General features: G+C 38.2%; 1 pseudogene; it reads left to right on the plus strand.

Annotated features, from left to right (window-relative positions):
* LOC134210722 (leukocyte receptor cluster member 8 homolog) overlaps positions 1-23,090 on the plus strand; it is a 308,392-nt pseudogene that overhangs the window by 87,673 nt on the left and 197,629 nt on the right.

Genomic DNA, 23,090 nt, shown 5'->3' on the forward strand with positions numbered 1-23,090 from the left:
AAATGTTGATGATGTTATCATGTTGTAATGTGTATCAGGTATTAGGATATCTAGAACTCGCATACCTTCGATGCATCAGGAGGATACAAAAAAAATGCGGACTCGCGAATATGTTATACAAATTTCGAGAAAAATTTGTAATGGTTTAGAAATTTTCCAAAATATCCCTATATTTTTTTAATTTCTTTATTGGTGATTTTTTTTAAATACATAATTGCAATTTTTACTTTTACAAGTCCTAATTTATTATTGTTTTGTGGAAAATTTTCAACTGTTACGGAAATTTTGCATTATTTGTAGTAATTCTATGTTTATTTAATACTCATACCCATACTCATGGCAATTTCCTATTCTATTATGTAAAATTTTCCATTTTTTCTCTAATAAATAGATTTTCAATCTAGAGCTGGCTCATCTCTCAAAATTTCTAATTCTCCATTGAAATTTTATTTTTATATTGACTCGTGGAATTCAATGATGCCAGAGGAATGAATGTATCATAGATCAATTATCATTTTGGAGTTCGGATCATTCGATTTATCCAATTAACCAAATTATGAATGATGTATGATATAATATCCCATTAGGTCCATTGGGTTGATATGACAATTATTATTTATACCAGCTACTACAGACTTTTTAGTTAAGAAAATTATTTTGAGCTTTCTAATGGAATGTCTTTACTTGTCATAAGACGAGTTTGTACCTTCCCATTTAATTCCACCACTTGATTGTACCTTGACATATACGTATTTCGACCTCAACAGTAAGGTCGTCTTCAATGTTTCGTACTTGACTCGACTTAAGTTATACAAAACTTTTAGGTTTTAAAAAACGTCCTGGAAGTCGTAATGTTTGAACTACTTAATCATTCAAGTCCGTGAACCCAGTGCTTCTAAGGCCCTACAAAAAAGTTTGCTAACAAACCTCATAGTCATTGTGCAACTTGATGTTGACTCAAGATAATTTTGGGTACCTCGTCTCTTGGATCTCATGTTAATGGAAATTAGGATCATATGCTTATTTCATCGGATTGAGTACATACCGATGATGAGGACATTGCAAATGTCTTGATTGATCACCCGAGAAGTCGTGGGCTGAACTTGAGAGCATTTTGGAGTACCTTGAGCATCTCGTATTCCTGAATATTAATCACTGGCTTAACGTTCAGGATGACTCATCTTATCTGAGTGTTCAGAATGATTCAAAGATTTCAACTTCATTTGCATGCTCTTAGAATCGAAATCTTCCCAAGGTTTCGTTTATCTGAGTTTTCAGGGTCAGTCAAATTTGAGCTCCCATATTTTTTTCTGTAAAGCCAATATCTAGATGAACAATTTTACTGAAGAAAATGGTGGCCTAGCTCTCTTTTGTGATTTAATAGACAATCTAAAATGCTGGGCATATACCCATCCGTCCTGAAAGGGTTGAGATTTGTTTTGGAATTCAATTGCAATCGTTATTATAACATCATTTTTTAACCTAGATTGTTTTAGGAATTGGAGTGTTTTTTTCTGGAACACTGCCACTTTTTCTAAGTTCTAAGACCCTTTTATGAATTTAAAAAGCATTTTATTTAGAATTTCATGTTGATTTTTTAGATGCAAGCTTCTCTATGTCATAACCTTTTTCATACGCACTACTAGAATTTTGTGCATTATTGATCGAAAATTTAATAATGCACCTAAATGTTCTAATTAGGTGCATTATGAAATTTTTCAATCAATTATCCTAATTATTCATTTCGTAAAAACTAGAATATTGAGAAGAAATTCTTCGAGTCTCCACGGAAAAATCTTCAGTATTTCAACGACTTTTTTTTCGAAATTCTGTGGAAGAGTTCCGAAAAATGTTCGGTAGAAATTTTGAAGAACTAGAACAATCCGTAGAAGGATCCGAAATGCATATTTATGATGAAAATTCCAATAATCATCAAATTCCGAAGAATTTCCAGTATAAATTAGAAAAAAATACAGCTTACTTTTTTTACAGAATCTCTAAAAATTTTTTTTCAAATCCTGGGCAACTTTAATGAATCTTCAAAGGAAATTCTTCTAAATTTCCATTTGAATTTTTTTTCGTTTTTCAAATTAAATTCTTAGAAATTTTCAGCAGTTTTTTTAATTTCCAAAATAAATTATTCGGAATATGCCAAAATATTTCCGATGGAAATTCCTAAAATTTTCCAGTAGAAAATCGAAAAAAGTTCATCTGAAACACCAATAATGAATTTCCCGAGGATATTCCGATGTTTTTACAAGTGGAAATAACGGAAAAAATGTACTTTTGTAGTACTTGAGAAGGTTGTACTTTAGAAGCAATTTCAATCGGAATTCCTTAGAAAATAAAATCAAAATTTTAAAGATTTTCTGATGTGAAAATTCCTTAAAATTTCTAAATCATTTCTTGTGCTTCTTTGCATGGTAAAGATTGAAAGCAATGTTTAGCTGAACCTACAAAGAAATCAAAATGACTTTCGAAGAAGAATGAATTTCCGATAAAATTTTGGAAGAATTTATGGTGCAAATTCAAAAAACATGAACCTTGAGAATTCTAGAGATTTATTCTTTGAAAATCCAAAGTATTTTTTGAAGATAATCCATAGACTCTTCCGTTGAAATTCTAAATAATGCCTCGAATAAAAAAATACTTGGAAAATTTAAAAAAAATTGATAGAATTCACAAAGAGCATAAAAATTTTCATTTCAAAATTCCAAATTTGAAAAAAAAAATCCAAAAACAAAAAATCAACGGTAATATCAAAGTGTTTCATGTGACATTGGCTATTTAATTTCTTATGAAAATTCAGAAGATTTTTTCTTGAAAAATTTAGAAGTCTTCTTCTTCTTCCAACTGGAAGTTGGTCTGCTTTTCAACTTAGTTTATTCTATCAGCATTTCCTCAGTTATAAATTGAAAGTTTTAAATGCCAGCCATTGCACGATTATATATCTTATGTAGCAAGTACGATGGATACATTATACCTAGGGTGTCGACAATGTTTCCCACCTGAAAACATCCTAGACAGGAACGAGAATCGAACTCGTCACCTCCGGATTGGCAATCCTACGCCTTTGCTCGTAAGGCTAACTGGAGACTGAACATTTTGAAGTGCACTCCCTAAAATGTTCGAAAAACTTATTTTGGAAATGAAACTTTTTCATTTCCAATTTCTGGTGAAGATTTTGAAGAACTTGTCGAAGAAATTCATTGGAATGTAAAAAATATATGAAAATATGAACATTTTTTTCCACCTAAAATTATATGTATTTCCCACGAGACTGTTTTGAATTTTCAGACAGAATTGACATGATTTTTTTTCGGAATTTACACTGGAGATGTTTTGTTTTTTTTTCATGATCAATTTGTAGCAAAATTTCCAGGCAAGATTTTCCAGAGAGAATTGTTCAAAATGCTAGCACTTTATCAGGATTGTAGTTCTAAATGCTAGCACTTTATCAGGATTGTATGAAGTAAGGTCAAAGTTTTTACAAAAAATTTCTTTACTGGATTTTTCCTGAATATCCACGAGAAATTCTTTTGAAGATTTTCTTGGATTATTGTAAAAACATGAACATTTTTTAAAATTGTAACTGCAGTCCGCTGATGCAAAAGTGTCGGCGTCGTGATGCCAAAAACCATCTCCGGCGGAATTTAAATTTTTTTTTTTTTTCATTTTTCTTTCTCAATTTTTTTTTGTGGAAATTGAGACTGAATCGCAACTTGTTTTTTCGTTTATTTTTTATGGAAATAGGATCTAAGGCTAAGTTGGTCAAATAACGCAGATATGCATCGGCGTTGCGACCGACGCTGCGTTACCGGTTTTTCTCGATGCACACCTACGTCTTTTTAACGCTGAGTTGAAAAGACGCTACGTGGGCATCGGCCCTAAGATGCGCTTTGCGTTTAATGATTAAATCATTAAATTTTAATGATTAAATCATTAAATTTTAATGATTTGTATTTTTTACACCGCTATTGTTATTCACCAAAAGTTTTTCGTGTAAAAAAAACCACGCTTATCGTGGTCATTTTCCAAACCCCCCCCTCCCCCCATATATGACCACGTGGTTTCTGGACGGCCCCTTGGCAGTTGCGTAAAACCTCTGCATATCGTTTCTATCCTTGCTCTTCTGCATTTCAGCTGTCTCATGCTTTTGTATTTTTGCATTCTTTTTTTGCCTTTAGCGTATACTAAGTATACGTAAAGGCTATAAAATCACTCCAAAACCGAACTTTTGATAGAAGGCTCGGAGACCCATAGTGATATATAATCAATCGACTCAGCTCAACGAATTGAGGTGATGTCTGTATGTGCGTATGTATGTATGTATGTATGTGTGTGTACAAAAAAAGCACTTCTACAGTTATAAACTATGGGATTTCTAAGCCAAGTAACCATTTTTGCATTCGTATACCATGAGATCTACATGATGATACTTTCATGCCCAGGGAAATCAAGAAAACTTCCAACCAGGATTTGAAACAAAGTGAATCTTGCTTTGTAGCCACTCATTTTACCACACGGCTAAGGAAGGCTCCACTAGAGGTGTGCGCCGGTCCAAAAATCGTCGGCGACGGCGTTTGTCAGAATTTTGGCTGGTGGCGGCGGCGTTTTCGGCGTCACGCCGAAAGCCATTTTAGCCAGCGGCGGTGTGAATCGGCGTGGCAATTTTTTATTTCATTCCTATTTTAAAGTTTTTTTTTTTTTTGCTTTTTTTAAGTATTTTCAAGACATTAACGGAAAAATCTTTAGAACTTCACGGGAAAAGTCTGAAGAACTTCCCCACAAAATTCATTAGGTTTTTCCAAAATATTCATTTGGAAATCATTATCGAATTTTCACGGGACCTACTTTGAAGTTTCGAGAATTCTTTGGAATTTTCAAGAGAAGCTCTTTAGAACTTGCAAGAAAAATTATTAGTGAAAAAATCTACAAGAAATTGATCAAAATTTCTACAGGAATGCTCAGAATATCCACGGGAAGTTTTTCGGAATTTCTGTTCAATAATTTTTGAAATACACACAGAAAATTCTGCAAGATATGCGTGATAAACTTTAAAAAGTTTCCATGGTATTTTTACGAGATGCTCCGGAGTTTTCACGGAAAATTCTTCAGAACTTAAAAACTATTCGGAAGTTCCATAGGAAATTTAATGGAATTTGCATGTTTTTTTTCAATTGCTACACGGAGAAAAATGTATTAGAATCAACCGGATTTTGCAACAATAACAATATTTATTGTTGATACAACCACAAATAGGGTTGAATCAACCATACGGTACATACGCGATAGTTCACTGGTTTGTTTCTTGAATTACATCAACAGACAAATGGTCGTTTGGCCGAAAATGCGGTTTGGTCGTAATGGTCGTTTGACAGAAAAGGACATTTGGCGGAATGGATCATACGACTAAATGGTCATTCCAAAACGAAGAGGAATGTTCATACAACCGTACAGTAGCTTATGCGCCACCCCCTGATTAGGGGGACTACTGACGTGCTTTTGAATCCGGCTAAGACTCTTAACAAGACGGGCTAATAGTGGTTCAAACTCTCTTGCTCATAAAACGGTCCAATCAAGAAGCGAACGAATCCTCTTGAACTAAAAATTAAATATATACAAAACTACCTGGTAAAAATTAAACTAAAAGTTAATCCATTTGAATTTAAAAAAAACAACGGAACTGAGCTATATTGATTAGCAAATTTTTCTAATTGGAATTTCTCTTGTAGTTTACATTTTTTGGCAGTTAAGGGCGTCCCTGCTTAACTCTAGCCTACCTGACTTTCTTCCCCAAACCCGCTTATCCGTGTGCGGCGTCTCGACGCGTCGTGTGCCGTTGGCTTGACTCGTTGGCGATCGCATGCATTCTTGCCGCGGCGGCTTGATGCTCTCTCTCTGGCTGCAAGGACCTACGCTCAGCTCAATAATATCGACAATCGCCCGTTTAGATTTGGATTTGTCTAGTGGCCTTTCAAATTCGAGTTCATCGTACGATTCGTTGGGTGTAATGGGTGGAATTTTCCGGTGAGTGGACTTTTATCAATACAGTCAAACCTCCATGAGTCGATATTGAAGGGACCATCGACTCATGGAAATATCGACATGTGGAATAGGAAATCTTTGGAAATCTGTTTGAAGGGACCATCACAGTTTAGAAAATATTTTTTAATATGGGATAATTTGCTTCCATGAGTCGATATCGAGTCATAGAACATCGACTCATGGAGGTTTGACTGTATACTGGGCTATGCAGCGATTGAACTCGGTCGTCGAAACGTCGGCGGCACAATCGAGCAGTTACGCGCGAACATTAAGCTCGCCGGGCCTCGGTATGTGGCTGTCGATCACGTGGCATCTGATATGAGTCGCGAGCAAGATTGTCGATAATACTGAAAGGCAGCTTGAGCTTGTCAAAACTGCGCAATATGCACTTTACAGTTACCGGTCCGAGAGAACTACACGTGATGAGTACCAATCCGTACGATGGCCGACCGACGGTCCGGCCCGACCAAACACCCCACGTTGTGTAGGGGTGCTTATCAACGTGAATTACCTTTAGCTGATATTGATCACTACATGTGGTATTGTTGCTTACCTGGTCATAACTTGTACTTATTTCTACAATGGTAGGTGCACTTTAATGGGATGACAATTTTATCAAATCCGGCTAAATGTATTCAAAAGCTTAATTAGTTTCGGTTTATGGCCAAACGAATCAAAAACTTACTAATAATTTAGGTCTTAGCCTGTTTTTACAAACTGCTTTTGGAACTCAACACAACTACGCGAGTTATGAGCTATCAGAGTTTCCTTAGCTTAGGAAAGGTGGCAGCACAAACTTACTGAAAGCTTAGGTTGTATCTTTATGAATGGTAAAGATGGAAGATTTGCAGGGTAGGAAAAATTCGTTACATTTCGCCCACATGGATTTCAATAAAAAATTTGAAATTTGATTTAAAAATCTTTATTGACCAAAGTCTTGCAGATTTCTATTGACTTATTCGCTTGGCTTATTTCACAACAACAATGACTCTAAAATATACCAAAGTATTTTACTAAGAAATAAAAACTTTTTCTGAAAAACTATAGTATGAATCCGATTTATTTAATTGTTAAATTGAAGTTTATGTGCCAATTAAATCACGTCCAAATGACCTTTTCGGCAAACGGTCTTTTCGGTCAAATGACCTATTTGGCCAAACGATTTTTTCGGCCAAACGACCAAACAATATGTTAAATGACATTTTCTGTCGGATGGGTCTAATGATTTATTTGGCCAAACAACTTTCGGCCAAACAGCCCTTCCTTTCGTTTGGTTGAAAGTCATTCGGCGAATAGCCATTTGTTCGAATGTCGCTTTACTGAATAACACGGTAAGCCGAGTTCCATTCAGCGGAATTATGTAAACGATTGTCCGAAACGGTTGTTGGGTCGAAAATGGTTAGACTGAAAATGTAATTTGGCTAAAAACGTTGTTTGCCCTAGCAACTATGTAGGCTAAAACGGCCGTTTGGTCAAAAATGCCGAATAGGTCATTTAGCCGAAAGTTACCTTTCTGAAAAACACCCCGCCACTTTAGGCAAGATGTCCATTTCGGCCAAAAGGCCTTTTCTGTTAAACGACCATTTCGACCAATTGAGCTATTCGGCCAACGGATTTTTTCAGCCAAAGGAACTATTCGGTCGAACGACATTTTCGACAGTATGTAACTTTCAACCGCCCTCCTTAGCCGTGCGGTAAGATACGCAGCAACAAAGCAAGACCATGCTGAGGGTGGCAGGGTTCGAATCCCGGTGTCGGTCTACACAATTTTCGGATTGGAAATTGTCTTGACCTCTCTGGGCATAAAAGTATCATCGTGTTAGCCTCATGATATACGAATGCAGAAATGGTAGCTTGGCTTAGAAACCTCGCAGTTAATAACTGTGGAAGTGCTTAATGGACAAGCTGCGAGGCGACGATGTCCCAGTGTGGGGATATAATGCCAATGAAGAAGAAGAAGAACTTTCGACCAAACGATATTTTTGGCGAAATGACTTAGGATAGATGGGCTTCAGCATAATGGTTTGTTCGGTCAAATACCTTATTTGGCCAAACAACATTCATCCAAATCTATCCAACAACATCCAAATCCCCCGTAACACTACCACGATCACATTGTCAGCTAATGTAAAACCTGACCCAACGAATATCTTCCCCAATATCCAACTCCGTGGTACTTATGAGGGTGTCGCTGAGTCGGGGGCCTCTCGTTAAGTAAGTACTACACCAATACTTCCTTCTCCTCCCAGGTTACGGTGAAAATAGGAATGGCCAGGAGTAGTAATCCTCATGCTTTTGTGATTTTTATCCTAGATTGAAATCAAAGACCACACCCACCTTGATTTCTGATAGCAATTTGAAAAAGGAGTTCAATAGAAAAGCATTAGTATCACAAGTACCCAATCTACGGAGTACACCGGAACTATGCTGTGCTATGCTATGCTATATAACATTTGACTTTCGGCCCAATGTCTTTCTGCCACCTGAGGAAGACACAATCCCCGTGTCATTTTACTTAATGAAGACTGAGTAGCCGTTTTTGTACTAAAATTAAAAAAAAAAAACGGGTAATCCTTCAGAATTTGCACTCGAAGTTCTTCTTAGTGTTTTCAAGGAAATCATTGGTATTTTCATGAAAATTTCAGTGGAGTTTCAACGTGATAAGTTGGAGATATCTATTGGAAAATTCTGCGAACTTCTTCGAATTTTAATCGGCGTGGAAAACCATAGTTCATAGGCGGCGCGCCGATGCAAGATTGCCGACGGCGGCGGCGTGCCAAAAACTGTCGGCTGCGGCGCACACCTCTAGGCTCCACATTCTCTTCCTTATAGCTTTTTGTTCAATCAGGCAGCATAATGGTGTCAAAACGTTGCTATGAGACACTGAGGCAGATTTCAAACTCATTGCCATGATAAGAAAGTCAAGTCACGTTCGAGACACTGAAAACGGCCTTACAGTTGAGGTCGAAATACGTATCTGTAAAGATTACAATTGGGGAATTAAGTGGAATAATACTTAACTCGTTTTATGACAGGTCATTGCTATAATTTTATCACATCATTCATCTCTTCATCCACCGAGCTAGAGAAAAATAAGCCATAATATGTTGCCCTGTACCAGATTCAATGTTCCAGTCTCGATAACTGTGCTGAAGAAAAGTACTATCCAAGAGTTCAAACAATATCATTTTCCATAGGAAAATTGAATAATTTATTTTTTCTTTCCTATATGTGACATGCAAGATCTACATCATTTTTTTTTTCATTTCAGGTACGACTTCGTTCTGGTTGGTGCATAAGGTAAACATAATTTTAAAGCTATATTCTAGATAGTCCGTCTGTTATTAGTATAAAACCCCTCGAGTCGTGTTGGTGCAAGGTAACATAAAATTCCATCTCCAGCCGTCAAAACTCACACATAGGTCAAAGTCATAGCAAACACCGGCCAAACTCCTTTGAAAGTCATTCTTTCCCAGAATCAAGGTCTCCCCACTCCCAGCAGGGTGCCAATAGCTAGCGCAGCATCAGTGGGAAATCATCCCCACACAGGGGACCCTCTTTGAGTGTTTTCCACTTCCCTCGGAAGTCCAGAGAAGACCACAGCTGCTGGCCCAGCTTCGTCCAAAGTAGCACGCGTCTCGTCCTCCGAGTCGGCTTTTAGCAAACCGTTTAACGAATTCAACCGGACCGTAAAGTGTGCCGGATTATGTGCCGCGTTTTTGCGGACCATCGACCGACCTACCGCCGCGTCACGTATCCCCAAAATAATCCGGATGAAAAAAAGATATTTTCCTGCCGCAAGGGGGAACGAAGCTGATTTGCTGTAAGGGTATGCAGAATGTTGTCAGTAGAAAGTCCATAAAATTCATTGATATTCGGGGTAGCATCGAATGAAGTTCTGTAGAATTTATCGTTGACATGTAAACTGCCCTTTTACTCAACCGGACATTTTGAACTAATTTTCTGGGCAAAAATACATAGAGGCAAAAGTTAAACAAAGCAAGACCATGCTGAAGGATGCTGGGTTAGATTACCGGTCCAGTTTAGGGCATTTTAGGTTGGACATTTTCTCGACTTCCCTGCGTACGTATGCAAAAAAGGGAGCTTGAATTAGAAGCCTCGCAGTTAATAACTGTGGAAGTGCTAAGTTGCGAGGCGACAATATCCCAATGGGGGATGTATAGCCAATATTAAAGAAGTAGAAGACACTAACTTCATGGATTAACAACATATCAATTGATATCATTTATAGTATCATATACCCTTATTGAGCTGGAAGAACATGTTGGCTCAATCGCGCAATTCATGTCAGTGGGCAGTCCCCACTTTAATGCTGTAGATTTGCCTTCGAGGAGAGGAAAAATCCACCAGAGGATGGCTCGTTCTCATTGCGGTACGCATTTGTTATGGTGTTTGCGAATGATATTATTTGCCGGCGCTGTGATGGAGGTGGTGGTGGTGGTGACCGAAAAGGACCACATGACGGTTGGTCATTTTCCAAACCGAACTGGGCGACAATGATGTCAGGATCGGGATTACGTGGCGAGGATTAGATTATGGAATGGGATACGAACGGAATGCGAATTTTGCGTTTAGTGTCGAACGTTGATTGGATTCTAAATTGAGAGGCGAAGTTTGCGACGAGATATTCACATGTGGTCTGCACGCCAACGAAGCCAATGAAATAATCCCATCTAAATTGATAGGCAACAGCAACGAAGGACTGTCGAATAATGGATTAGTTGAAGTGGGACGATTTTGGATAATTTCAAATCTCATTTACATGATTCTGAAGTATCCCAATATAATCTACAACATTAGCAATATACAGATATTGCTCTGAAATGGTTTAGATAGACTTGACTTACTACCCTAGCAGGGTTTCGGCAACTCATATGTAACCAGATTTAATCACAATCAAGTTGCTGCAATCATTTCTGCCTGACTTGTGCTGCTCGGTATGCAATATTTTGTTAAGAGAAACTGATAATCTTTATCCCAGCAATTGCAAGCAAAAGACCATCATCCCGTGACCCGATGCGGCATCCATTAGTATAATTTCTCTAAGGTAGCTAAATCCCACACGGTCCCACAAAGAATGCATGACATGTGGATGTACATCTTTCTTTTCAAGTACCAACGATAAAGCTCCGCAGGATGAGCACGAATTTATGCCGAAAAAACAAAGACCCCATATTAAATTACGGTCCGCTCAGTTAGCATAACATAATGAATTGCCTGTTTGCACGTTTGCTTGCAAATCGACTTACTAAGCGCTGCTGCGGAAACACAAATCCGGAACTAACCTAATGCTTTCTCTCATGGGTCCCAAAAATATTCTGTTCATATTCTGTAGTCGGAGGGAATGGAAAAAAGCATTTGAAACAAGATCTATGTTCCATTCACTACCGCAAATACCAAACAGAAGCTGTTCTTGCCTAATTCGGGAAAGCTACCGTTTGCAAAAGTAAAATGTGTACCATTTTAGTTAATAATGTGTTTTAATTTATCATTATCATCGGCTTGATTATTAACATTTATTGATACTTTCGTTCATGCATGGATGGATGCGCCGTGGCCGTTAGTTACTTCTTAAACTCTGCTTTGGACTCATTTCTACATGAACACAAAATAGTGTGTCCGACTAGTTTTTATTACCCAAAAGGTTCGAGAGGTAGCACTTTATTTGGCCGTACATGAGCCACAGACACACTTCTAGCAATTCAATGTGGATTCAATGCATTTTTATGCTATTTTATATCGATCTTTATCAGCATATAATTAATCTAATTTGTATACATTTTTCATTTATAGTTAGGTATCTAATTTATATTTCTTATATCATACTTCTAGTCTTATCCTGATTTACGGCAAATTCTTTTTCTATTTTTACAGCGATAATGCTTTTGTATTACAAAATATTTTTTAACATTTTTTCGGTTCATCCTGTAGTGAGCATTCTATGACTGAAATTGAGCCGCATTCATTCATACATGATGGCTACACACAGCTCTCGGAGGGAACAGTGGGTACCGACTGATAGATATCTGCATGTACGTACACTGAGTGGAAACAGAATTTTCCACCCTGGGAAACGTTAGCTCCAAAGGCACCGCACGACATTCACAGTGGAAGCACATACGTGAAATAAAATATTATTTGTACACAAATGGTGACTGGTTCGGCTGTGTTTTTGCTCTTGCCGAAGTGATGTGTACCGTCGACCGTTCCGTACATACACAATTGCTATTTAGTGTACATCGGCAGAGAAGCTTTCCCCGCTGAAAAAAGGAAGGCCGGGGAGAAATGAGTCGAGGGTGAGGTGAGTGACGGCAGAACAAATCTCATTCAATTATTTTTATGGCAGCAGTTTGAGCCTTTGTGCTCATGCAAACATATCTATCTATGTACGTTCGGTGCTCGAAATCTAATGATGGGCGGGAGAGGGTTTTTCGAATGGATGCTTTCAATATCGAATGGTTAGAACTGGTGTGTGCACAAAAGATTTGTTTTGGCTTTGCGCGGTTTAAATGACATATGTAATCAATCACTTTTTCCGCTTTTGAAATATTTGTAATCGGAGACACACATAGACATTTGATTGCAAAATTTATTGTACGTTGTGGCATATGATGATGCCAGTAGATGGATTAGAAATTGTACTACGCCAAATAAGATTATTTTTGGATTCCATATGGGACCTTACACAGGTGTTTGGAATCTGAAGGCGGTAGATTGCAATCAATTGTTGTACATTTGCGCTAAAGCAGAAGCCAGAGCCTACCTTTATTAAATTGTCAAACCGCCCAAGTAACATTTTCAAGGCTTCATATATTTATTTAAGTTTTGTAACGGCTTTATCTCTGCTTTCCTCAATGCCACAAGATTAGCCTTATTGGAAGACTTCTAGCTATCTTCAAAATTGTAATAAAACGTTCAATAAAACCACAAATGTCAAATGCTTTATGAGCTTATTAGGGGCCTGATGATTATCTTGAGGACTCCAATAAAACCAATTTTGAAAACTGTCATAAAGCCGAATATATTGATCAAAGACTTGTCTTACGCATAACCTTAATAAAACTTAGTAGTTTTAATTTGGTTTATAATGGTATTGTACAAGAACACAATGTTTATGTTGAACTTCGTGAACTATGGTCAATTGAATGGCTAAAAACAGATGTTTCTGTTCCATGTTCACCAAATATTTCAAACAAAGAAAACAATAAACACATAAATTTTCCCAACTGGTCATTCGCATATTTAAGATTTTGATGTTTATTGGTTAAATTCCACTTCTGAAAATGAAACACAAAGTTGAAAAGCAAGCAAGTCCAAGTTGAATATAGAACCATCATGAAGAAAAACTGATCGTAAGGGACCGATTGCAGCAACTTTCAGCAAAAGACTTCATTTATTTAGTCTACATCTAAACAGATAACACTGAATCAACAGCAAAAGACTTATTGTATTTGAAAGTAATGCAAAGTTATGTTATTTTGGCCGTCAAAATTTGCCCTCAGTGCAGTAGCAGCCATGCTGGTAGAAAAAAATAATTTTATATCGGCGTAAATCTTTTGCAAAATTCATTGTCATTAGTAATAATCGCTGCATTTCAAGATGATTTCCAAAATTTGAAGCACGAGAAATGTTTCCTTGCAAATCGGAATGCCACCGGAAAAAAAGTCAGCATATCGATTTATTATTTACGCTAAATAATTGGCCGTAAATCACAGTATTACGATGGCGCACTTGAATAAATTGATTTTCTTACTTGTTTTCACCAGAAATTCGAACGTGTAGAAAAATTTGCCAGCACGCGAACGAATTCTGGGCATCCAATTTCCAATAACATTATTTTTCATCCATGTGCGTTATGTTGTTTTTATTTCATTCATTTTCCATTTCTACGATTATCCTTTTTCTACAATACAATAACAAAAAGTTACACGGAAGAGAAATTCCCTTTTTTGACAGCGTTTTTATGCAACTCTTATGAATAACCCTTAACTTGCTTTGAAGACGATCTCAAGAGTGGTCCACTTGGTCATAACATAATCTTGTAGCGGTCATCAAGAGGTTGTCATGTAGATTTTAGTTTTATTGCTAATCTAGAAAATTTATTCTCCAAAACTCCAAAACTGCTCAATAATCAAATAAGTATGCAAGAGCCGAATCCCATGATATTTATCTAAGAAATAGTTTCTATGCTTCACCTCAAATCACTTTACAAACAAATAACAATAAGAAATTCACTTTATGCGTAGTTTTAGCTTGAATGGGATTCTAAATTTAAAATTTCAGAAATGAGCAGAGAGTCTTTTATGTCTTTTGTGTCATTGTGGACAACTGCTAAACATATCCGGATGGTCAAGAATAGCATGTTTGAGGAAAAGGTTAGGGTTACCTTGTCTAGTTTAAATATTTTTGCAGCAATTATGTATTCATCGTTAGGTACCACATCTACCAACTCGTACGGTGTGGTTGGCCAATCTGGCGGGGCATTGGGAATAAACCGTCCGCTCTCCTGCTTAATGGTGGGGTTTGACAGTGGGCCCTGTTAAACCTCTATAAAAAGCTGCATGTATCCGCAAGTAGGCCCCACCAAAGTGACCGTGTGCCGCTCGAAGCGCACAAGCCCAAGTCCTGGTGTTAGGTGGGACGCAAAACAGCTCTGACACGACGGCCCTCCGCCTGGAAAACCAATAATTACGAACAATATAAGAGATAATGCGACTCGATATAATCGGCAAAGACCTTACTTGATACTTGATAGTTGATGGGCTACAGCTCTTCGATGAACCTACGCCGAATGGACTCGATCCTGGGCCAATCGCTTCCAGTCACCCTGAACATTGAGCTCCCTCAGGTCCTCCTCAACTGAAAAAGCCATCGTGTACGCGGTCTTCCACGAAGCCTGCGGACTCTTCCTAGTTCTCTACTAAATATTATCTCCGCTTGATGTTCTTCCGGCATACGAACAACGTGACCAGCCCACCATAATCTGCCGTGTTGAATAAGCTTAATAATATCCAGCCCTTTATACACCTGACAATTCGTGATTCATGCGACGCCGCCAGATACCATTCTCTTGATTACCGCCGAGTATTGTCCGCAGCACCTTACGCTCAAACACTCCGAAAGCTCTCCGATCAGACTCCTCTAACGTCCATGTTTCATGGCCGTATAAAGCCACCGGAAGAATCAGAGTAGTATACCAGCTCTCCTAATCGCTCCCTCGAGCGCTATATTGAACAGTAGATTCGAGAGTGCATCACCCTGCTTTAATTCATCTAAGGTAACAAATGACGTCGATATTTCATCCGCAACCCATACACTTGATTTCGATCCGTCCAACGTTATACGAATCAGCCGTATCAGTTTCGCCGGAAAACCATGTTCAAGCATAATTTGCCATAATTCATTCCGTTTCACTGAATCGTACGCCGCCTTGAAATCCATAAACAGATGATGTGTCTGCAAGTTGTACTCCCGGAATTTATCAAGGATTTGTCTCAGGATAAACATTTGATCCGTCGTTGATTCGCCGACGAAGGAATCTTCAAGCGGTCTCAATCTGTTGAACAGAATACGGGATATAATTGTGTACGCCGAATTAAGGAGGGTTATTCCTACCTATGATTGGCGCACTCCAGTCTTTCCCTTTTTTTAAAGAGAGGGCAAATAAGGCCGTCCAACCAGCTAGCAGGCATTTCCTCGTCTTCCCATATTTTCCACTCCGCATATCGTTCTGCTCCATTTTATTCCTATTAATCACTTGTTTTCATATTCTTTCTTCTTCCTTCGATGGGTTCGTTTTTCGGCTGCTCTTGCTTCCTTGTACCGATCTCTATTCGATCGGCTACCCGACGCCAACATCCGGCAACGTTCTTCTCGTATGTCACTCTCTGACACTCCACATCGAACCAACCCGTCCTGGGTCACCTCTGTGCAGTGCCTACCACTTCTCGTGCTGTTGTGCTCACCGCTCCATGGATCGACTCCCATAGATCGTTGATGTTGTCGCTAACGTTGATTGCACTTATCCGTTCGTCGAGCTTCTGGCGGTACTCAGCCGATACTCCTTCCGCCGACAATCCCTGGATATTGTAACGCATCGTTCGCTGTGATCTTCCGTTCGATACAGTTGACAACCGATATCGAATTTTACTGACAACGAGATAGTGATCAGAGTAATGTTCGGACCTCTGAATGTCCGCACATCGATAACATCCGAAAAATGGCGCCCATCCACCTGAACATGGTCTATCTGGTTGCAAGTTTCACCATTTGGGTGTATCCAGGTGTGCTTTCGGATATTCTTTCGTACAAAGTAAGTGCTACTGATGGCCATCACTCTGGCAGCAGCGAAATTTACTAGCCGTAGGCCGATATCATTGGTAGCGGAGTGAAGGCTCTCCCTACCGATTATGGGACGGAAAAGGTCCTCTCTACCGACCTGAGCGTTAGCGTCTCCGATAACAATTTTCACGTCATGCTTTGGGCACTCTCCATAGGCTTTATCAAGACATTCATAAAACGTGTCCTTCACGTCGTCGAATTTATCGTTTGTCGGTGCGTAAACGTTGATTAGGCTGTAATTGAATAATTTGCCCCGTATCCTCAACACACAGATTCGTTCGCTAATGGGTTTCCACCGCATCCCTCGCTTCATCTGCTTGCCCATCACTACGAAACCAACTCCACGCTCTGCTTTTCCGCCGCCGCAGTGATAGATGTTATACTTGAATGCAGTGTTGGTCGTGGGGTCCACGGCTCGGAATTCACGTTCTCCGGATCTGGGCCATCGAACTTCTTGAATAGCGGCCACGTTCACTCCAACCTTCTGCAGTTCGCGAGCCAGAAGGCTCACTCGTCCAGGTTCATTTAGGGTCCTGACATTCCAGGTACCGAGTTTCCAATCATAGTCCTTATTTTGTTGCCGGTTCGGCTGCCAAAAATAACGTTCTCTTTTTTTTTTCTATCTCCATTTTTCGTGGTATTTGAAAGGGTTCAGCTAGCTTACCGGGGTCGCGTTGCCTACATCGCGCTGGTGGGGCTGCCACCTTAGGTATAGCTGACGCGATACAGCATTTCGTTGATCAGCTGCTGGGTACCAGGCAGACGCTGTTTGAGCCGCACCTCCTGGTGAACAGACGCTCGAGGCGTACCTTCTCACTCTAGCTGATGTCAGAAGGACAACAGTGCCAAGGCTGCGCTACCAACTAAGTACACAAGCATTAGCTGGCGGTCTTTTGTCATCGGACGACCCGTGGAAGCGTGAGATAGGAACTTGTGGGGACTAGAGCTCTGTTGGGCGCTCCTTACTTGATGTCAATCCACCATATTGCAGCCCCGGACTTCTAACAGTTTTTAATTAAATTGCTTCTAGAATTTTTGAGAAGAGTTTAAAAAAAAATCCGTTTGCTTTCCCGTGCATTGTTTTCTGCAAATAGCATCCTTCAAGTTCTTCTTTTTTATGAGTAGAAGCATAAATACTAGAACGCTTGTGGCGCTGTAGTCATTTAAATTATTTTTCCAAATTAACAAGCTTCAATTGGCCATACTTTATGGTTCATGTTGCATGTTTGGTTTCAACACCAACATCGATTTGACACTTGTAGTACCGGTACTTTGGCTGCCAGGTCGAAGTAACATAGATGTTAGTCACGCGGCATTAGCAATCTTATACTTTTGAATCAACTTGTTCATGTAACCTTGATTCACCAATTGCACCCAAATAGTTCCGAAGGGTTCTAGAAACTTTTAGAAAAGTCACACGTCGGGATTCGAGCATAGAACATTTGATTTATTGCGCCCTTCATCACAACCATAGATCTGTTCATATGGTCAATAGGCATTTGACGTTTGAAGCCTTTTTCAGCAGATTTATGAGAGGTTTATCGAGGATATTATCCGCAAAAAGAATTAGAGAAATCCAAGAAGTATGGAAATTGTTACTTGGGATGTATGTCACCTTTTCCTAGATGACAACTCACCATTTCGTAGCCAAAGTCACTAGACTGAGAACTTTATCCCATTTTTATCCCAGAAAGTTAAAGATCTAAGTAGTGCACATTAATCCATAAAGCTAAATCACCTTCAAAGACTTATCAAACATCACTAAACAAACGATGAACAATAGTACCAGTAAAGTCCGACTATCAAGGGCACTTTTGAAAGTTATATTCTTCGTTTTCGGATGGGAACAATCTATCGTCTAAAATATTCGAATTGATTTTCTACCAAGCCTACCAAGTGGAAAACGGTCATTAGTGTTCCTGGTGAGAATCTAAAAGGTTTATATGAACTTGTACTTGCACTTTCTGCAAAAGACCTTAATGCCATTAACCGCAAGTCAGTCAGATAGGAATAAGAAACCATGCAAAGATGTACCCAACTGGTGCGGTGTTGCAGTTAGCGTAATTTATTAGCAAGTATCTTTTCTACCAGGAGAAAAATTACGGCTGAATGAGTATCATTGTACACAATACACTTACTACTATCATTTCCTGGTGTTTCTTCAAGGGGGGATTGCTTTTACATAACGCTAGAGTCTAGACTAAGAAATTTTTATGGTGAGATTACGAAATACTAAACAAGCTGGATTTGCTACAAGTTTGTGGGACACTCTTGAATAAATACAAATAACTGTATTGATGAGCACAGAAAGATATATTCTTTTGGGTAGTGAGATCAATCGAAACGAAATTTAGTAAAATAGCGTCACCACTCCTCAAATAGGAAAAAGAGAAAAAAGATCAAAAGGGTAAACAACAATCAGTAAAATCAAACAGCGTACTATCGATCAAGCTAATGTACCCGAGCAAAGGCAGATAACTGAAATGATATCAAACTGATGACACGATTAGATATCCTTATTATCATCTTGATATTTAGTTATCAATCATGTGATTAACTGATAACTGAATAATAAGAAAATTTATTATCAATACAAATTTGGTATTTTCTTCTAAATTTCACGTCGTTCAGATATCTATTCTTTCAAACATATTTATCACGCATAAAAAATCTACTCATCCGCCTATTTTTCGACGCAACCAAAAAAAGCACCAAATAGTCGCATAAGAAAAACATACCTGTAGGAAAAAAGCTACTTTGATAATTTTGAAAAAATTTCCGCCACGTGGTGGTTTGTAGCGATGAATGCTTTGATAGCACGTGCTGCGGATAAATTTTTCAGATCTGCGGACGCCTTGAAAAAATGATCATGAAAATTGTCATTTTGTTCCATAAGGCACTATACTAACTTCTGCTAAATGTACCCAACCTATGCTATGAATATGTGTGACAAGAACTGTTTTCAAACACTAAACTGAAATTTTCGTCTAAGTAGACGGTGATTTTCCCCGTTACCAACGATTTGTTTATTTCTCTGTCAACAAAGCAATTTGCACAAAAGTTGAAATTTTTTTATTTGTTTTATACTATGCTTATTAACTTTACTTTCATTTCAGGTGTCGTTGAATAATGAAACATGTATCTGAGCACCAAGCGTTGTAGTAGTACTTTAAATGGCCTTGCAGCTCCCGTAACATATGATCCAAGGGCATATGCTCATTCAGGAACGGTGAATAATCTTGACTAACCACAATATACCTAATTCGTCTTGAGATTCACAGGGCTTATATATGGAGAAGTGAAAAATTTAAGTGGAAGTGTCGTATAATCAAGAAATTAAAACGATGTAGTGTGTTGTGGAGAAAACAATCACTATTGACAATTTAAACCTAGGTTTGAAGGCAAAATATAATCCCGGGCAAGACCATCTGGAGTCAAACCTCCAATAGTCGATGTTGAAAGTATGGTCGACTCATGGGAATATCGAGTTGTAAAATAGAAAATCCTTGGAAGCTGTTTGAATGGACCATCACAGAGTGGCCCTAAAAATATTTTTTAACTAATCGGCAGTGTTTATATATGCATATGAAAACATGAAACGTTCCACTGTGAAATACAAGGTTGTGGTTTAGTTTGAATAAAACCTATTACCGAAATGGATAATTACCCGCTTGGCGCTGCTAGCATCCTAATGGTTGACAATAAGAGAGAGAAACTGACCCAAGCTAATTATTTAATCGTCCAACACTGAAAAAAAAATGTATTCAATGAAAGCATGGTAAACCGTGTTTATCCTAATTGATTGCCGATTTACTATTTTGAATTAAATTCTACCAAAATCAAAGAATGTAATTGTTGCTGAAAAATGCAAAAAACAAGCGACAAAAGAGCGATAACTCTTTGTCCTCATCTGCAGAGGATAAAGACATTGTTGCGTTTCATTTTATTTGCAACAAACATGGAGAGGTAATTGTTGTGAACTTTTCAAACTGCGATAAACTTGTTTATTTTAGAAGTAAAACGCAAATCATGTCAACAGATGGTTAAGTCTATGTCTAATCTATGATAACTGATACTAATTTAACCAAAAACATCATCGGAAACCGACTACTTCTCAAAATGCGTGGCAGGCGATAATTGTCCTATTCTGTTGCAGTTTGGGACAAACGCTTATTGCGAGTTGAGTTTGTCCCAACATTTACAAGAGAGGATAATGTCGTTGTCATTGGCAAAGTTGTTATTTTACATTCCTTGACCAAAATGATAACAATTCTAGTTATCAATATAACTGGATAATTAAGTTTGTTATTAATAAGTTATTCTGCTTTGCACCCTGCACGTGTCCAGCCTTGGTCATGGCATCATGATTTGATTATAAATAGTCTTCATTAAATGCAAGATTGTAGAAAGCGTAGTGCTCTTCTCTTCTGCTCCTCAAGAAAGCGCGATTGGGTGAGTGCTAGAGACAACGCCGTACAATCACACGATTCGAGTTCGATTCCAAGTGAATGCCAACATTTTTTTCAATGCGTAACGAAGTCGGCAAAGAAGATTTAACTATTCTGGTCGATAAAACAATGATGGCTGATAATTAAATAATAACTAAATCAGTTATTTGAGTGAACAACATGTATAACAAAATGTGTTATCAATTTGGTATCAGTGATAACCTAATTTGTTTTCATGTAGTTATTTCAGGAACAAAATTCTGGTATCATTTTTGTTATGTTGGCTCTTTATTCAGCCAAAATGATAACAAGTTCAGTTATCAATATGTTCGATATCGGGATAATAGAATTTGTTATCAATTAGTTATTCATTTTTGCTCGGGTATCTCATAATGTATGTTTCATCTTGGTCTTATGTACATACCATCCTATCTGCAGATAAATTCATAACACACCGGTCATATAAAATATTCATATTTGTGGGCTTCAAACTAGAGCAGCATACTATCCTCTGTCTAAATGTTTCATTTTCTCTACTCCTTTCGTCTTCAAACGATTCCTTTGTTACATATTTTCTGGCGATTCTACATTATCCTTACGGATGAAGAAGCTGATGAAGGTAGATAATTTCCAGAGAACAACTCTTTAGAAGACACAAGACCTCTCGTATTAAAAAATGTTGCAAACGAACCGTCTTTTCGGCATTTTATTTGTAGAATGGGAAACTTTATCTTTTTTTTCTGCTTCGAACATGACATCCCAATGGCACACAAGGGAAATTTGAGCATATTCGGGATGGTGCGCACTTGGGATGAGGGCCAGGTTCAACGAACAGAACGTGTAGCGAAACTGTTTCTACTGTAAAGAAAACTTCAAGCCGCAGACAATCATGGAAACAAAAAATATCAATTCCATCATTATGAAGCTGCAGGAGTAAGTTTAGATTCGTTTGGTGGAAAGACTTTCGAAGCTAATTAATAATAATTGTCACTGGACTGTTTCCCATTATTTATTGGATTTACAAATGATTCAAACAAGTAAGAATTCTGCATCAATTTCTGTACATCAAATGTACTTATCCCGGCTTTTCATTGCGGATCTGGATTAAAGAAGTTAATTCAAACGCAAAACATACGTTCAAAAGTTAAGCTGCAGAGTAAACACATCACACGGTGCGACTTGGTGGGCAAACAAAGTGAGTTTTCACGAGATATGCGGAAGAGATATCCTCTGCAAGAGGCAGAAGTAAGAACCGAGACTCAAAAGAGATACTAAAACTTTGGATGCCGCCCATGCTATAGACTGAGGCTACGTCTTGCAACATCCTACGATACCAATGGGTTTCGCGCCCTGCGAGGTATGCTGAATTTCGGTACACGGAAGCGCAACCATATTTACCACTCGGTCCCAGTCGGTGTGTGGTGTAACATATTAAAATTATAATGTATGTTTTTCATGCGTCATTACTTTGAATTTGGTTTGCCATCGCTGTGTACCCACTGTTGCTGATATTGCCTGATGCGGTATTCATAACTTCCAAAAGCCGCTGCTATGCCATACCGCGCCGTCACACTTGGTGCCAAATATGGGTACTTGTGGAAATGGGATTTTATATCGTTTGGGGGAAACGGATCCGGGACGGCCCGACATTATTCGCATTTATTACAATTATTTGATGATTGGCGTTAATGGCGAAACTTATTGCCGAGAGCTGGAGGAAGGCAAAAGTTTACGCTGGGGAATGGATTCCTGTGGTACCTGCCATAACGAAGTGCTGTTGTTGTTGATAAAATCGGAATGTTGGGTGGCACTTTTAAATTCAGAGTTTAACTAACTCAATTTTCAGAATTCGAAAAAAAAAAATTAGTTTGATTATTTAAAAAGAAGCAGCCCATCATAAGTAGACATTGAAAAAACCATCGGAACATAAAAAAATATATTTAGGTTTTGAGATTAGATAAAGAAATGTTATGTTCTCGTTTCTACTAAAATTGAAATAACTGAAATAAATAAAATAATTTCAATTGATGGTTATCTAATCTAAGTACAGAAATGGAGAAATAAAAAAATAACTTTCAGTACATTGCAGACAATAGTTCAACTATTTCGTCAATTTTTGAATTGTGATTCTCATTGGTATTCATGGAAAAATCTCCACTAGTCTACCTACTGGGCGTGGAATGAGATGAAACCAAGTTCATTGCATAGACAATAACCTCGGTTCCAAAAACT

The sequence above is a fragment of the Armigeres subalbatus genome, chromosome 2, assembly GCF_024139115.2.
Source record: "Armigeres subalbatus isolate Guangzhou_Male chromosome 2, GZ_Asu_2, whole genome shotgun sequence".
Classification (NCBI taxonomy): domain Eukaryota; kingdom Metazoa; phylum Arthropoda; class Insecta; order Diptera; family Culicidae; genus Armigeres; species Armigeres subalbatus.